At 44.2% G+C, this 6,046-nt stretch overlaps 1 pseudogene; it reads left to right on the forward strand.

Moving 5' to 3' along the window:
• The first annotated feature begins 5,528 nt into the window (after positions 1–5,528).
• LOC126204607 (5S ribosomal RNA) lies at positions 5,529–5,646 on the forward strand (annotated as a pseudogene).
• Positions 5,647–6,046: the final 400 nt, after the last annotated feature.

Genomic DNA, 6,046 nt, shown 5'->3' on the forward strand with positions numbered 1-6,046 from the left:
AGCGTCGGATGTGAACACAAAAATGAAAAGTGTAAGGAATAAGACTATATAATCGGATATAGCAGTACCTTTTATTTTACTTGGAAAAAGTTTCGAAAATCGTCTATTTTTCAGGCTTTCAAATAGGACTATCCCCTTTAGCCGGCGCAGAGCAGCTATAAACTGCGCAGATTGGAGTAGAATGTTTGTAGGCGTGCGTGCAGTGCATGCGCGTCAATAAGAATGGATACGGTTACGAAAAACACCGCCGAAACAGAACCACCCAGAAGAGCACAAACCATTTCCTTTTATATACCGACACTGCTTTGAACTTGACCGTCGTGAGCTGCGCTGCTTGCCTTCCACACCGACCGCGCCGCACTGCGCCGAACTACCAATGTTGGTTTTGTGCTGCGCAGGTCGACACCGACTGGTGTGGACACGACTTTAGAGCCAAAGAGAAGTCATTTTGCACATTGCCACATCGTTTTCTGAGCAGTCGAGGTTTCCTTCACTGTTTCACTCAAGTTGTAAACTCGTATCTCTTACAGTGTTGGTATAGCGCGGAGAAGAAGAGAATGCAATAGCTCATGTAATTTAGGACTAATTAACTTCCGATCGGAAACTATCCAACGATTCCACACGACCATCATTCGACGTTGATGGGGCTCACCAACGTAAATGTTGCCACGTCGGCTAGCGGCTCTTCAGTGACTTAGCTTGGCCTACCCTCCAGTCATATTGAAGATGGTGCTAGCAGACAGTTCTGCACATCCCTCCAGTGTCGACTCATTCTGGCAGATGTCTCGGAAAGTTGTAATTTCCGGGAATATTGGTGTGTATTTCGATGCGCTGTTTCAGACAACGTGCCGCAGGGCAGATTAACAGTAACACTATCCCAGCTAGCGCAGGAAAACCGGTAGCACAAATAAATACGCATACCAGTGTGTTGTGAGCAGTGGTCTCAGACTGTATGGAAACAAGTTTGGTCGCTAGAAGGTCATCAAACGCGAGAAGCTGTGCGCGACATTGGGTGTGTCTCCTAACATTCCTTACCGTGGAAAATGTCGCAGTGTTACATTAGAGCTCCGCGTGCTTCCTGTTCAGAACTGGTCGTCAGCCAAGGTTGTTCTTTGCGATATCTGGCTCATTATCTTCCTATGTTCTTTGGCCAGTCTTTTGCAAGTACACTGTTTCATAACATTTTCAAGTCATCTCAACTGGTCGGTTACAGTAGCATCTGTTCTCATCAGAATAAACCGAACTGACCTTGAGGGATCGAAACACTCCGGCTATTCGAGAGGATTTTTACTGTGTAAAGGTAAAAGCTAAAACTGTCATTAACTAAAGAGCTAGTTTGAACATTGCAGTGCTTTATTGGACATGGTGCTATTGGAAGTTGCATGCCGTTGCCATTCCTCCGTCGTTTGGTCTGAGGATCTCAAATTTAACGTGAGCTACGAATCAGCGTGCAAATTTTTCCGTTAAAAGATATTGCCATAGTTCAAAGACGTGAAAAGTGACACACAAAAATTATAGAACACTCCAGGGTGAAAGACGAGCACTCTTGTAATCGTAGGCTTCCGCGGCCGTTGTCACAGTCAATAAAATTCTTCCGGGTTTCAGGCCGCATTGTCATCTGTAAAATTACGACGTTTCGGCGACTGTTGTAGTGAGTTTAGTGAGCCATACAAATTCATACGTCAAGGACTCCAACCATTTTACAGCACTTTTGAAAGAAAAGCGAGTTTCAGATATGGATCTGATGGTCAGTTTTGACGTGAAGTCTTTGTTCGCGAATGTACCCGTGACGGACACCACGAACATCTTAGAGGAACGCTTGGCACCTGATATCTGCGAGCTAGTGCGCCACTGTTCGATGACCACATATTTCAGGTGGAAAGGGGATTTTTATGAGCAGACGGACGGTGTAGCTATGGGTTCCCCTCTTTCGCCGGCCGCAGCAGACATTTTTATGCAAGCGTTGAAGAAACAACACTCCAGTCCGCACCATTACGTCCAGAATGTTGGCTACGATATGTTGATGACGGAGAAGAAGAGCTTCAGATCTTTCACGAACATCTCAACTAGCAGCACAGCAAAATTCACTTTACCATGGAGATAGAAAAGAACTGGGTATTGGCTTTTCTCCACGTAGAACTTTACCGTAAGCCAGAGGGGAAGCTCGGAGACAGAATACGGTATATTGATAATTTTTTACTTATGGACAGTCTGACAGCAACTGAATAAAACACAATTTTAGTGCCATACGCGTTTCGCCTTTATTTTCTGCAAGGCATCATCAGTGGCCTGGAATATGTACATATGTTAGCTATTTTATTTACATTTTTGTCACTGTGCCTATAGGTTATAAACAGTTCTGGTGGTTGGTATTTCCTATTAAGTAGTAATGTTTTGAACTGTACTTACAGGTTGCGTGGACAGTTTCTTACATATTACGCTCCTGTTGCATTTTTGGTGTTGTTCTTCTTCTTGTGAACGCCAATTTGCGGTTTTTTTCCACATTCCACAGCACTATGCACTGAACGCTTGTTTTAATGCAATGTTTTGGTTTCTGTTGCCGACTGTCAAATGTTTTTGCCAAAGATCGAATATTATTGCCAACTTATGAGTGTAAATATTGAAGTATCTGTGGTCTGTTCGTGTATGCATTTGTGTGTGTGCTTGTGTATGTGTGTGTGTGAGTGTTTTTTGGTGCGATATTAATTTAATTTAATTTAGTTTAATTTAATTTATTTATTTTATTTTATTTTTTTGTTTTTGTTTTTGTCCTGTGTGTGTGTGTGTGTGTGTATGTGTGTGTGTGTTTTGGTGTGATATATATTTTTTTGTGCTGTGTGTATGTGTGTGTGTGTGTGCGTGTGTGTGTCTGTATTTTGGTGTTATATAATTTTTTTATTTATTTTTTATTTATTTTTTTATTTGGTGGTGGTGTGTGTGTGTGTGTGTGTGTGTGTGTGTGTGTGTGTCCAGATGGTGTGGGGAAGATTTTTTTTATGTTATAATTTCCTTTATTAAGTGTAGTAGGGAACCTGTGCTGATGTGTGTTCATTTATCACATGTTTGTTTTCTGCTATGGCTTTCTGGATGTGGAAGTTTTCTTGCATTTGTATAAGATGTTTGTCATGGTTGCTTATTCTCATTATTTTCATTTCTTGTTCCATGTTTGTTGGATGATGGTTGTAGTGTTTTAAATGCTCTGCAAATGTGGAATGGTTTGTTTCATACTTCCAACATCTGATAGTTCTTTGTATCTTGTTTCAAAATTCCTGCGTGTCATGCCTATTTATAGTGCATCACAACTTTGACATTCAAGTTTATATATTCCTGATTGCTGGAATTTGTCCCTCTTGGTAGCTGGCTGGCTTAGGTGTGATTGAAGGGTTTGCCCAGTCTTATATGCTATTTTGAAACCCTGTCTCTTTAGTATGTTTGCAACTCTGTGTGTTAGTTTCTGTGTGTAGGTCATGGTGTACCATCTAGTCAGAAGGTCCATAAGTAAAAAATTATCAATATACCGTAATATTACACGCAACTGAGGAAGACAGGACAACAAAACTCGGAGACAGAGTTTATAGGAAGCCCACCAATACGGACAGGTACCTGCATGCATCCTCCCACCACCGTCCTACTCAAAAGAATTCGGCCCTGCAAACTTTAAATAAGAGAGCGTACAGGATCAGTGATGAAACCAACCTGCAAGCTGAACTACAGAACCTCAGGTCCATTTTTGGAGCTAATGGCTACGACATCAGAATGATACACAAAATCGTGGCGCCGAAGGAGGAAGGCAAGGGCGAAATGCAGAACGAAGCACAGAACACTGTCGTGCTACCATATATACAAGGGGTTACTGAACGTGTGGACAAAATTCTCCGTCGGGCAGGCATTAACTCGATTTTTCGTAGCAACAACAAAATAAAAGACATTCTGGGCTCGGCCGGCCGGAGTGGCCGAGCGGTTCTAGGCGCTACAGTCTGGAACCGCGCGACCGCTACGGTCGCAGATTCGAATCCTGCCTCGGGCATGGATGTGTGTGATGTCCTTAGGTTAGTTAGGTTTAAGTAGTTCTAAGTTCTAGGGGACTGATGACCACAGCAGTTAAGTCCCATAGTGCTCAGAGCCATTTGAACCATTTTGAACATTCTGGGCTCGACGAAAGATACAGTTGACAAGTTTCGTGCCTTCGAAGTTTATGAAATCGGGTGCGGATGTGGACTAGTGTATGTAGGTGAGACTGGACGTCCAATAAGCACAAGGTTAACTGAAGGCGAGAGATATATCCGCCTCAAACATTACAACAAATTAGCGGTGGTAGAACATCAGGAACAGTGCAGGATGTGGATCGAATTTCGAGAGGCCCGCGTACTGGCAAAACAGCCTTTTAGTTTGAGGAGGAGGATTAGAGAGGCTATAGAAATAGACAAGCGACCCGACATTATGAATAGAGAAGACGGGTACCGACTTCAGCGTCTCGGCTGCCAGCAGTGACATCTTTGCGGAAGGCCAGCTCTCGCAGAGCAACAGGCGCGCCGTAGACCACAGCGGTGGAGGGTACACACAGCGCCGACGCGGCCTAGTCGATACTAAGCCGTTAGTAAACAACGCTACACCGTAGTCGCCGGTCAGTCTCCTATTCGCCGATTTCCACCAATGGCAAGCAGAAAAGGAAACTTCAATGGAAAACGCCCATTTCCGCCAATGACAACACGCAATGCAAAGATAAATAAAATGAACTCCTAATACCCTTCCTCCTCACCCTCACATCCAATGACAGCACTCCTCCATAGTATATAAGTATCCAAACTAGTGCTCATTCAGCAATCAGCAATACACCCTCAGGAAGGCGCCTTGCAACAGTCGCCGAAGCGTCGGAATTTTACAGATGACAATGCGGCCTCAAATCCAGAAGAATTTTACTAAAGAGATCTCTTATCCGTACTCTGGCACTTTATCATTGAACCTACGAGTCACACTTTTAATTGTGTAAGGAAAAAACTTTCACCGTGCATCCCCTAAATATACTTATTTCGAAGACGGGTTCCGGGTAGTTTAGATGCAAGCAAATCATTACGGGTTTTACACTGTAGTCTACATGTACCTGATCACAGCATTGACCCAATGACAATCATAAAAAAAGAGTACACACACCCTTAGAAAACGCACGTGATGATTGAGGTGAAAACGTGAAAGAATATAAAAACGCAGAACACTAATCGCAAATTCCGAAACTGTTTATATAGAGAGCTAATATATGAGCACAAATGAGTAACATGTGACTTACAAGATTACTGTCGACCATCGAAAGAAATAGGCTATGTGCTAAAAATGTGTTTGACCTTTCCCTTTGTCTCGCAACAACTACACGAACACAACACGTCGACACCACATTTTAGAAGCACTCCACAAAGCAACGTGCTCTGCAAGACATTTGACTCGTAAGCCGTTAAAACCGTGCGGAATGGAGACTCTACATCAGACTGCACTGAGGCGACAAAAGTCATAGGATTCCCCCTAATATCGTGTTGGGCAACGGCCTTGCCGCAGTGGATACACCGGTTCCCGCCAGATCACCGAAGTTAAGCGCTGTCGGGCGTGGACGGCACTTGGATGGGTGACCATCCGGGCCGCCATGAGCTATTGCCATTTTTTCGGGGTGCACTCAGCCTCGTGATGCCAATTGAGGAGCTACTCGACCGAATAGTAGCGGCTCCGGTCAAATAAAACCATCATAACGACTGGGAGAGCGGTGTGCTGACCACACGCCCCTCCTATCCACATCCTCAACTGAGGATGATACGGCGGTCGGATGGGCCACTTGTGGCCTGAAGACGGAGTGCTTTAATATCGTGTTGGACTGCCTCTTGCTGGGCGTAGTGCAGCACTTCGACGTGGCATGGACTCTACAAGTCGTTGGAAGTCCCCTGTAGAAATATCACTATTTCGGAAGTGTTGCCGCAGCACGATTTTGTGCACGAACTGACCTCTTGATCTAGCGTGACTGGCGGTCTTCATTACAATGTAAATGTCGTGTGACTGGGGCCTC

The sequence above is a fragment of the Schistocerca nitens genome, chromosome 9, assembly GCF_023898315.1.
Source record: "Schistocerca nitens isolate TAMUIC-IGC-003100 chromosome 9, iqSchNite1.1, whole genome shotgun sequence".
In the NCBI taxonomy this organism is placed as follows: Eukaryota; Metazoa; Arthropoda; class Insecta; order Orthoptera; family Acrididae; genus Schistocerca; species Schistocerca nitens.